Consider the following 12593-nt stretch of genomic DNA (forward strand, 5'->3'; position numbering starts at 1 on the left):
TATAAAAGACTTGTTTCTAACTATTTTAACCTAGAGAGAGAAAATATTCTAGAGAGAGAATATTCAAATTTTGAATATTTTTGGATAGAAAAATATCTCTTATAATTCAGATGAGTTCCCCTGAAACAAAAATTCAAAAAGAATTTTTCAATGTGCAATTGGAATTAATTGGAAATAGGTATAAAGAACCTTAGTCTAAGGGTCTAGATTTTCAGAAATCTTTAGACTATGGTCCAATTAAGGTTCCTATGGGCCAATAGCATCAATCCATGTGTAGGGAAGAGATAAATCCAAATTTGTAAAAAGAAGATACCCAAAAATGAGTAAATGCTCACATAAGGTGAAGAGTTGAAAATGTACAAGGTTTATTAGTAAAAAACTATGAGCAATATTAAAAATATGAGATATTTTGGGTATCCAAAAATGAGTAAATGCTCACATAAGATGAAGAGTTGAAAATGTACAAGGTTTATTAGTAAAAAACTATGAGCAATATTAAAATGATTCCATTATGACACATATGTAAGGAAGGGGAATTCTTTAAAGGAGGTGCATATTTCACATAAGATGAAGAGTTGAAAATGTACAAGGTTTATTAGTAAAAAAACTATGAGCAATATTAAAATGATTCCATTATGACACATATGTAAGGAAGGGGAGTTCTTTAAAGGAGGTGCATATTTCACATGCTTGAATGAGTTTTAAACTCATAAAAATTGAGATATTTCATCTCTCCTCTCTCCTCATTCAAGTCTAGTTCCAAAATGTTAGCTTAACTGACCTAAAAATGGTCAAATATTGACCAAACTGATTTAGAAAATTCTAGAATCAGTTTGTTTGGTTAGGAGCTCAATTTTTCCTATAAATAGAAGCCTCCCCCTTGTTGAAAAATAGATAGTGTTTATGCATCGTTACTCTACTCCACCTAAGCCAAGAACTGTGAATTCATTTAATAATTCACTAGTTTTTGGAGCTTCCCTCTTTCTTCAATCCCCATTAGTGGCTCCATCAACATACTTAACCAATTGATTGGTTGGGGGCCTCTACCGTGAACAAAGAATCAAGCAAGTTGTAAGGTAATTAGTGAATATTGATCTTTCTATAATTTCTCAATGTTTCTCTCTTCTCAACCCCTCTCAAGCTTGAGAAGTTTAATTGGTAGGGTTTTTTAAATGCTATTGAAGTTTGAATAGTAGTGAAGAGTTACATAATTTAATAAATGCTATTGAAGTTAATTTTCATTTATGTTTAAATTCTAATGATTTTTATGTAAATTCTCTCTCTCACTCAAGAAATGGTCATACTCATGACCCGTTCTCAATCCAAATCAAGCTTTTCATAAAGCTTTTCCTTAACCCAAGATTAAGCTATGCTTGAGGTCAAATTAATGGCTTTTTTCTATGCTTTTAGTTTATGTATATTGATGATTCAATCCATTATGGATTAATAATCTAATTAGAGATCATTATAACTATTTCCTTAATGATAAGCATTATCCCTTAGAAAAATTGAGATTTATCAGTCATAGCAGCGGAGCTATGGCAAAATTTTTATAAAAATTATGCATAAAATAATCTTATTCAAAGCATAAAAAGAGGACTTCCTACCATATTCTAGGAATTATCATCCTAGATTGATTGAAAGAATTTCATTACAATCATGGAGAAATTGAATTTTAATATCATGCATAAAGGATAAGTTTTTATATCAAAAGTGTTATTTTTATCATTTTTATTTCATGCATAGAAGTATGCATAATGGATAAATTTTTATATCAAAAGTGTTATTTTGACCATTTTTATTTCATGCATAGAAGTATGCATAATGGATAAATTTTTATATCAAAAGTGTTATTTTTACCATTTTTATTTCATGCATAGAAGTATGCATAATGGATAAATTTTTATATCAAAAGTGTTATTTTTATCATTTTTAATTTTCATGCATAGAAGTATGCATAAAGGAAATTTTTTTATATCAAAAGTGTTACTTTTATCATTTTTAATTTTCATGCATAGAAGTATGCATAAAGGAAAAATTTTTATATCAAAAGTGTTACTTTTATCATTTTTAATTTTCATGCATAGAAGTATGCATAAAAGAAAATTTTTTATATCAAAAGTGTTACTTTTATCATTTTTAATTTTCATGCATAGAAGTATGCATAAAAGAAAATTTTTTATATCAAAAGTGTTACTTTTATCATTTTTAATTTTCATGCATAGAAGTATGCATAAAAGAAAATTTTTTATATCAAAAGTGTTACTTTTATCATTTTTAATTTTCATGCATAGAAGTATGCATAAAGGAAAATTTTTATATCAAAAGTGTTACTTTTATCATTTTTAATTTTCATGCATAGAAGTATGCATAAAGGAAAAATTTTTATATCAAAAGTGTTACTTTTATCATATTGGATTTCATGCATAGAGGTATGCATAAAAGTTGATTATTTTATTGTAAGAGTGTTACTTTTATCATATTAGATTTCATGCATGTAGGTATGCATAAAAGATATTCTTTTTATACTAAAAGTGTGATTTTCCTCATAAATGGATTTTATGCTTAACTTAGATGCATAAGAGAAATTCTTTTATTCTAAAAGTGTAATTTCCTACCAAATTGAATTTATGCATAAGAAGATGCATAAAAGATTGATTTTAATTTCGAAAGTGTTAGTCTCCTTAAATGGAATTTATGTATAAATAAATGTGTAGAGAAATCTTATATCAAATATAAGAATTCTCTTATAATAAAAAAAAAAGATATGAGATGTGATAAGATGTGATCAGAGGTGTATGAGATGTGATAAGAATTGATAAGATGCGTATGGAAAGTGATAGGATGTGATAAGAAGTGTATGAGATGTGATAAGAATTGATAAGATGCGTATGGAAAGTGATAGGATGTGATAAGAGGTGTATGAGATGTGATAAGAATTGATAAGATGCGTATGGAAAGTGATAGGATGTGATAAGAGGTGTATGAGATGTAAAAAGATGTGATAAGATGTGTATGAGATGTGATAAGATTTGATAAGATGCATATGGAAAGTGATAGGATGTGATAAGAGGTGTATGAGATGTAAAAAGATGTGATAAGATGTGTATGAGATGTGATAGAATGTGTTAAGATGAGTTAGGATGTGTTAAGATGTATATGGGATGTGTTAGGACGAGAATGGATGTAATATGGTTGTATGAATGTGATATGGATGTATACATGTAGATGTATATGTATGAATGTGAATGTTGATGTGGATGTGGATGTATGGATGTGATTGTGAATGAAGAGGTGGATGTGAATGTATGGATGTAGATACGGATGTGGATGTATGTATGTGAATGTGGATGTATGAATGAGTATGTGAAAATGGATGTATGCATGTGAATGTGGATGTATGAATATGAATGTGGATGTGTGGATGTGGAAATGGAGGTATGGATGTATGAATGTAGATGTGAATGTATGCATGTAGATGCGTATGTATGAATGTGAAATTGGATGTATGAGAATGTATGCATGTAGATGCGTATGTATGAATGTGAAATTGGATGTATGATGTGGACGTATGAACATGGATATGTATGTAGAATAATGAATATGAAGATGTATGTGAGATAATGTAGTCTATATGAGTGAATGGATGAGAACGAGTACACACTGAATGGAATATGGAATAAGTAATGTGGTCCGAGAGTGGATAATATGGAAAGACAAGAGTTCGTTATAGAAACTGTATTTGTGACTGTTTGTAAATGACTGTTTTATGTCAAGAATGCTGGAGAAGCATTTTGACCGTCTTGAGGATTAAGGTCATGAAGACTGAACTGATAAAGTTGCAACTGCTGACGGAGAGTCAATGGAGGACGTCTCGCGTAGCAAGGTCGATCGAGGTCTTGACCAGCCTCGGCTCGATTTAAATGGTGAGCTTCCGATACGGTGGATGAGGGACCAAGGAAGCGGCCTATGAGTGAAGCGCTAGGTCACCTGCGAAGGATCCTAGAGGGTGCTGACCATACGGTGCTCGGGCTCTGGGTCGCCGAAGATACCCACACGTGCGTCGTGGAAGATATTGGAATAAGGAGTAAGAGTTGTTTTTCTGAAACCGGGCATGGATCTGGTTGATTGACCTTGCTGGTCCTCAACAGATGAGTCCATGGCTCTTTTATATGGATCTGTGGGTTGATCTTGCTGATCTTCCACGGAGATTCCATTCTATTATATGAATATATTGCCGGTTACTATGAGCTAGGAACCATGGAAAAGGCCCCTGAGAGAACAGGTGGTGAGCGTTTTGGTTGCCAATGATGCCATAAGTATACCGATGAAAGAATGACTGGAAATAAGGATTCAACCAGAGACTTTGAGGATTGTCATCAGTGACATAATGGTTTTATTAAAGGATTGTTTTAAAGCTAGTTGATGCTAAGAAAAAGGCAATTTCATATTGGGTGTGTAAGTGGTATGACTAGTTTTATGTTTGCATGAACTTCCGGCTAGGGGGCCTTGGAACTCTTTTCCTTGGTACCCGGGACAAAACATAACCAAATTCCAAATTGGATCCCATCACTACAGTGGTTGGGCGGTTGGCTAACCCATGGGATCGGCGGATGGGGTTAGGCTGGACTGATGGATCCGTAAATCGAGATTTAATTTCTATTATTACGATAGATGAAGTAAATCCCGGATAGAAATTGTTCTATGGATAGGAATCAACGGCTGTGCCTCTTGATGGGGAAAAAAGCGTTGATCCCAATGATCCAAGTGCAAGTTCTTCCTTGATTTGACCAAGTACCGTTAAAGGTGCAGTCAGATCAGTTTGATCAGTAATGATCTTGACTACGTTAGAGTAAAGAGTTATCCTGGTGGAATCGCCCGTGCTTTCCGGGTAAAGGAAGTTTTTCCGGTTTCGGTTTTGGACAAACCGACGGATTAGTCTCTTGTCCGGATATCCGTGGGTGAGGCCCCGAGTGTGGGACCCCTGTCCCGCGCGAGAAGTGCTACTTCCGCTGTTAGTACCCCGAATCCGTTGCTCGGTGGGAATAGGGATCTCACAGAGGTGATTTTACATATGGGCAATGGAGAGCATTACATGGCTTTTAAAAAGCCCATGATACCTCTTCATCATTATAAGAGGCGTTTACCATGAACTTACATTACATTTCAATCATAAAATATCAAAGATACTGAAAGTTCCATTTTATGAAGATTTCCTTGATGATGAATTTGATGATGCTACCATCAATGTTGATGACGACTTTCATGCTAATGGAGTCCTGGTAGATGATGACCTTGAAAACTTGCTCATTAAACCCATATGCACAAGAGTTTTCACCACCCATGTGAAACACCCCTTGTGAAGGACAATTTACACCATTGAAAAAATATTTTTGATTAAAATTAGCTGGCAAGGGTGGCCGTTTTCTTCTCAGTGCACCGATTGGATTTTTGGAGGCCAAAGAGGAGACCCGCTTCTTCTCTCTCTCCCCCTTCAGCTCATGGCTGGAGCCTATTATGCGCATTGTGAAGAATGAGCTCTTTCTCTCCTCTTGTACCTTCTTTTTACGCACAGCTCTGTTGCACGGGCTATCAAGCCTTTTATATCAGGGCTTTGATAAGCCTTAAACAAAGGCTTTCATAAGCCTTATATTAAGGCTTTGATAAGCCTTGAAGCTTAAAAGGCTGAGGCTTACACGGGTAGTAATCGAAGAGTGAAAACGTCCTGAAGATGGTACCATGGGGGGCTATACGTAGTATAGGGAATGGGCGGCTGTAGCAAACAACGTACAGGTTGCGGACAACTTGTGGAGATGATGCTGTGACTTGTGAAGAGGTGCGGTAGATGGTACGGGCAGGTGTAGCACACACCCTGAAAATCTAAAATTTTGAGAAACCCTAAAAATCACAAAATGCTAAAAAGTAAACCCTCAAAGAACGCTTGAGCTTTGATACCATGTGGGAATGAGGATCTAGGGAGCATCAAAGATAAACACACCCATTATGTTAATTACAAGTTAATTAAAATCACTATAAAGAGGACATAAGATAGACACAAAACAGCTTACATTCTCATTAGCTTGAGGCTCTTAAATAGCCATGAAATGATACATCAAATGTGACCAAATTCATCCCATAATCATCTCCTCAATTCACTCCACCTTTTCCACGAATATCTCCACATCCTTTGATTCTCTCAATCATCCCATGTGGCTTATCTTGCCCTACATCATCACTTACATCAAGATGGGAATCTACCCTTTGACTTGGGCATTCATCCTTTTACTCCTCCTTACATTTACGCTCACAATAACCTTTGAGATTGAACTTGACCAAGAGGATGTTCATGTGTGCATGTGATGGAGCATATCCAACAGAGATGAATCACAATGAACACAAGCATTGCCTTTTATAGGCTCTTGGATGACTAACTCAATTGGCCTGCAAAAACTGGTTGGCCAGTTCCATGGACCAATAAATCTCTAAATGCAGCGTCACGACTGGTTTCTCGACCATAGAAAAGCCTTCTCATGCATGTCAAAGCTGCTCCTACTGTAATCCTACTATTTATCTATTGCGCCTAATCAGGGATTAGCCTTGGAAGACCAGCCATGTCCATGTGTGCACATGACACTGAGGCCTTCACGGCAAACATAGTTACCAAGAGTTTCAGAAACGCTTGATTTGAAATGGGTTTCAAAAAGGTTTCAGAAGTTTCAATATTTTTGAAAGGTCCAAAAAAAGTTTCATACAAAAAATGCAAATATATATATATATATATATATATTTCAATATAGAATATATATGAAAATATGTATTTAGGCCATGACCAAGGCTCAAACGTCCTTGTTGAGATGGTCAACTAGTCACTACCTACCAAGCAAAAAAGGAATGTCAAAAAAAGTTTCATACAAAAAATGCAAAAATATAAGTTTAGAATATACATGAAAATATGTATTTAGGCCATAGCCAAGGTTGAAGCGTCCTTCTCAAGATGGTCAACCAGTCCATCGACAGGCAGGAAAGGACGTGCGTGTGAAGTCGAGTAGCAAGCAAAATGCGCTTTGAAAATGCGTATGTATGAAACTGGCATGTAAGGTTTTTGGGCCTTAAAATTTTAGGTGAATAAAAAACGAGTTTCATATATTCTGAAACATTTCGTAAAAGTTTCGGTCGGTTTCATATGATTTGAAACGGGTTTCGTTTTTGCTACCATGACGGCAAAGGCCCAAGAGGTTTGCTTATTTATTTTCTTCCCCCTTGGCTTCGAAGCCAAGAGGTTTGCTTATTCATTTTCTTCCGCCTCGGCCTCGAAGCCAAGAGCTTTGCTTATTCATTTTCTTCCCCCTCGGCTTCGAAGCCAAGAGGTGGATCTGCATGTACATTCACAAAGACGACAACTTGTGAAGCGAGCATCTGTGCTTCTCTTGAGGGCCTCCAACCAATTGTCACTACTCCCTGACCAAATTCGCTTGCAAAATTTCGTGTGCCAAGGAGTGTCATGGCCTCATGAGTCATAATGTCTGTCATGTATGTTTGAGGCAGGGTTATGCCTAGGGCGGCCCTAGTGTGGGTATGCACAGGTTATACGTGACTTATGGTGGGCACTTATGGGTGTGGGATGGTGTGCAAGCCAATAGTTTTAAATAAGTGAGCTTTTACTCTATTATTAGATCCCAAAGCCTTTATAAATGAGTTGAGGGCATTATCCCTCGGAGGAGAATCAAGACCCAAGCAAGGCGAAGTGTTATGTACTTGGACACTAATCTACGTATTAGGGATCTAATCCAATGGGGTTAGGGGGACCCCAATCAAAGAAAACACAATTTCAGGACAACATGAATAGCTGAACACAGAATTCCTAAGATAACAAAAGAATGTAACGAAAGCAAGAATATGCAGCAAGATCAAAGTTCTTTTAAGATTTTATATCTACTCTTTTCTTGCAAAAACCATAAATTTGATCAATTTAACCATTCACTAGCTCTCAAAATGCATTAATGCTATGCGGTGGGGCTATTCCTCGGCAACGGTGCCAGGTATGGGAAGCCCTTGTGCCGTAGAGAGAACACATGGAACAATCCAATGTCGTGGAGCTTTTCCCAACCACACTCGGGAACCAATTTACCATGGCCTAGCACACAAATGCACAGTCAGGGTGTGTCACTCACCTCATGAAAACTCATTGCCTAGGATTCTCGTAGGAAATGATATTGCCGCGCAGCCGCACCGAAAGCTCCACTTCGCACTCCAATGGAAGCTCGACCCTCCTCACAACTTAATCTCTCACGCTCACTCTCTCACATATACAAGCAAGAAAGCACATATAAGAGCTTGTATGTGAGAAAGCAAGCAAGTAAGCAATATCATAAGATAGTAGATAGAGAAGAAGAGCACTCTATTGAATTAGCATAAAAGAATGAGTTATGAGAGTTACATTTTGCCTCTTATGTGTAGCTGCTAGGGTTTACACTCTTGGGTAGCCAAAGTTAAAAATTAGGTCCTAGGGCTTATTCGACCACTCTAGCTTGTGTATATTACTCTCTACCTAAAATCCTGTGGTGCATCTTTAATAGACAAGTGACGAGCACACACGTAAAATATACAATACATGGTTTTCAAGTGAATTCCGGCCATTCCGGCGCCTGTGGCCTAGAGATGGTGAAAATGATATGGTGGCTGTAACTCGCGGGCGGCGGGTGCCCGGGGGACTAGGGCATTTGACACACTTGTTGATACCATCAATGCATATTAAAACACTTAAACATAGCCACAACCTTAACACATATCCATCATCACTTTGCATAAAACATAAAAGGGATAAAACATCCACAAATGCTGAAAATGGAGCTTGCACGTGTGACACCACATAGAGGCCGGAATGGGCCGAGTATTTTATTACCCGAGGAGAATAATATCATGTACAAGCTTTGAGGGCCTTACTCTCCCTGAGGGGAGATGCCAGATTATCCATATACAATGCCATAACACAGCTAAGCCGAAAAATAGGCTGTAGAAATGCCAAGCTAACAATATAATCCATATATCTCCATGTGGGTACTGATTCTTTCCCAAAAACCACGGGTCTTCGTGCAATAGAGCTAGTACACCAAGTACAACTCTCCATTCAACAGATACAGTACAATGGCTGGTACAGCCGGTATAGTGGTTGGTACAGTAGGTATCGTGGTTGGTACAGCTGGTACGGTGGCTGGTATAGTAGGTACATCAAGTACAAATGCTGGTACAGCATGTACAGTGACTAGTACAATAGGTACAGTGGCTGGTATAACAAGTACAGAAGCTGGTACAACCGGTACAATGGGTGGTACAACAAGTACAAGTACAGAAGCTGGTACAACCGGTACAATGGGTGGTACAATAAGTACAAGTACAAGGATTGATACAACCAGTACAATGGCTGGTACAACAGGTACAAGGATTGGTACAACCAATACAATGGTTGGTACAACAGGTACAAAGGTTGGTACAATAAGTACAATGGCTAGAAATCATAATAAATGATTACAATGACAAGTGGAGAGCCACACAATAGCTGAAGTGACAAGTGTGAGGCCACTTGTCTCACTTTGATCCACTTTATAACAAGTGTCATGCCACTTGTCTCACTTTGGTCCACTTTCTTGCCACATGTTCCAATCTAAGAGATGGGTCCTTCCATAATCTTTACCTCTAAAAATATCCCAACTGGTAGACATTCTCTCATAGGCACTTTGCCAACTCTTGGTATCTCCTCAATTCGAGATGTAATGACGCGAACAGAATTTCCATCGGAGTCGGGCCAAAAATAACAACTCTCCTAAATTTTAGAAGTGTGGTCCTTTGTATTCTAGGATAATCCCCCATTCCCAAAGCTTATACTTTCCAAATATTTAGACATCCTGGAGTCCACCATACCCCTTTCATACTGGGAAATGTCCAGGGGCTGGTGATAGTGGCCAACATCGATGTGCCATAGAAGCATCCAGCAAGGGTTAACAACCAAAAATCCTTAACTAAACACCGAGTCAAGGTGGATGATGAGCCAACCCAAAATCCACACGACTTGCACTTGATCTGTGCTCCAGATGCACGACAAAAGATCTATAGCGCCTCGGCAAATCTCTAGAGATTCCCCTTATCTCCGGACACGTGTGCTACTGTGTCATCGGCTAACTCAAAATTAAGTAGCTCCTCTTGCGCGTGGATGGAAAGACGTCCTTGGAGCCTTGTCTCCTGAGCGGAGACAAAACTACTCATGGCCTCGACTACAAACAAAAATAAATAAGGTGCTAGTGAACAGCCCTGTCAAATCAAGCGAGAGAAAATCTGTCACCTCTAGCTCCCTAAATGAGAACCTGGCTATGTGAAGCCGAGTAAAGTCCAGAAACACATTGGACCAACTCAAAAAATCCCATCATGTACATCGTCTCTTCCAGAAAGCCCCAGTTTACTCTATCATAGGCTTTATTAAAATCAAGGAGGAGAACAACAAGGTTCTACTGTCGCAACTTGGTCGACGCGATCGTCTCTCAAAAATTAAAGATGTTCAGAATGCTTCGATCCTAGACGAAACATGTCTATGTGCAATGGATCAAGTCGGGGAGGAAGAGTTGTAGCCCACTGATGGCCTTGGCTAGAATTTTATAGCCTATCCCTAGGAGGGTGATGGGTGATCTTCAATCTGTCACCACCCTCCTTGGGAATCAAATCGATCAGCCCCTCTAAAAGCCTCTCTAGCATGGCTCCCATGATCATAACCTCATTGAAGGTAGATTTGAAGTTGCCTTCCATGAGATATCATTGTCAGAGAAATAAGGAAACCGAAAGTCCGTTCTCTCTCAAGCATTTGCCCTTAGATAGTGCTATCATAGTCTCGACCAACTCCTTTGGAGTGAAGGGAGTCAATAGGAAATTCAGGAGAGCGAGAGGGACCACCTCCCTTGTGTGTTGCCAAACCCGCTCACGTGCATCCAGCACCTACGAAGATAGGAGACATCCTAGGATGGCCAAAAAGCAAGCACAATTGAGCGAGCAGATTTTCTTTTTTTCCTTGCGATTTGGGTCTGTGAGCATGATTGAGAAAGCATATTTGAGTTTTCTAATTGATTACACTCTTTCATGAAGTGCCTAAAAGACAAAATGTCAATAGAAGTACTAAGCAACATTCTAAAGTTAATAGTGAATTCAATAAATTAATTCACAAACCATGTATCACTTTTTACTCACACATCAATGTAAAAAATGTATGGCATAACATAAAATTAAATGAAGTTATAAAATGTAATAATATTGACAATACCTTCACAAATAAGCAATGTTTGAGATTGTAAATCTACTTAAATCATAGAAAATGCCCACAATAGCAAAACTGAGATAAGGGCCTTAATGTTTGAAGCTATAATAGTAAAAGGAGCTTCTTAGTCATAATAAACAAATGCAAGAAACCTACATTGATCATAAACAAATGTCTACAATAGTAAAACTGAGATAATGTCCATAATATTCAAAGCTCTAAGTATAAGAGAAGCTTTTGAATCTAAATAAACAGACACAAGAATCAAAATATGGAATGATGTTCCAAACAAGAAGACATCAATGGTATTTTAAGTTGTTTGGCTTTGTTTCAAATCTGCAAAAGAAATATGTACGTTAGTGTGAATAACTTTACTTAAGCTTGAAAATACATATGACCTTAGCAGAGTAGGGTTCTACTCAGCACTCATAAATGCGATCATCTTTCGCTAACAATATCATATTGTGATTCATGTATGCTGCTGTAAGACCAAGTGTCCCAGCTCCAGAGAACAAATCCACAACAGTATCCCCAGGCTTGCTGATCAATGAAACAATATACTTGCAGAACTTTTGGCCTCTCTAGCAACCACCTCTCCAAGAAGAGCCCTTTCTTTTGACCAAATCTTCAGGAGAAACCCTGGGCTGATTTAATAAATTATCATTCAAAATCAAACTACATGACGAACATAAAGATAATGATAACTAAGTACATACATGTTGAAACGAATTTAGAATTAAACAAATTCTTGATAGAAATATTGATAATTGAAACTAAATACGTGCATATTATGAATGTGTTCATGCTCCACATCAAGTTCATCTCCAAGGTTCAGGTCTTTAACTTGATCATTATGAATTGAGAATACATTTTTTGGTGAAGAAGAGCGTACAAATGCAGATAAGATAAGACATATGTCACCTATGTTACACATTTATTAAGACAACGAAAACAAAGTATTATATGAAATTAGCTTCTATATAGACTTCTATGTAGAAAGGTTGCCTTTGTTGCCGTTAGTCTCTTTTTTCTTCCCACCCTACTCCCTGCTTGTGTTATTTGCCTCTTGCCTGCCTGCAAGGCCTGTTCTACAAGTTGTCTTCCTAAGTTCACAGGTGGCATGAGTAATGTGGCTGGCCGATGTAGTAGACTAGGCATGGGATGTAATGGGAGTATTCTAAACATACGACATACATGTAAAACACATGTTATATCATGTAATTATATTATAACACAGAAAAGAGAAACGATTCTCACTTACCTTATATGTAATCTCAGATTGTGCTCGTAGAAGTAA

General features: G+C 37.6%; 1 protein-coding gene across 1 annotated transcript in view; it reads right to left on the reverse strand.

Moving 5' to 3' along the window:
• Positions 1-11599: 11599 nt before the first annotated feature.
• The window catches only part of LOC147615231 (pentatricopeptide repeat-containing protein At4g13650-like), a 34715-nt gene continuing 33721 nt past the window's right edge, over positions 11600-12593 (reverse strand). The window contains exon 3 of the mRNA XM_086779287.1: positions 11600-11935. The gene's annotated coding sequence lies outside the window, so the exon portion shown is untranslated. The remainder of the gene's footprint in view (positions 11936-12593) is intronic.

This window comes from Cibotium barometz, chromosome 40, assembly GCF_041138505.1.
Source record: "Cibotium barometz isolate CiBa-2024 chromosome 40, ASM4113850v1, whole genome shotgun sequence".
Classification (NCBI taxonomy): Eukaryota; Viridiplantae; Streptophyta; class Polypodiopsida; order Cyatheales; family Cibotiaceae; genus Cibotium; species Cibotium barometz.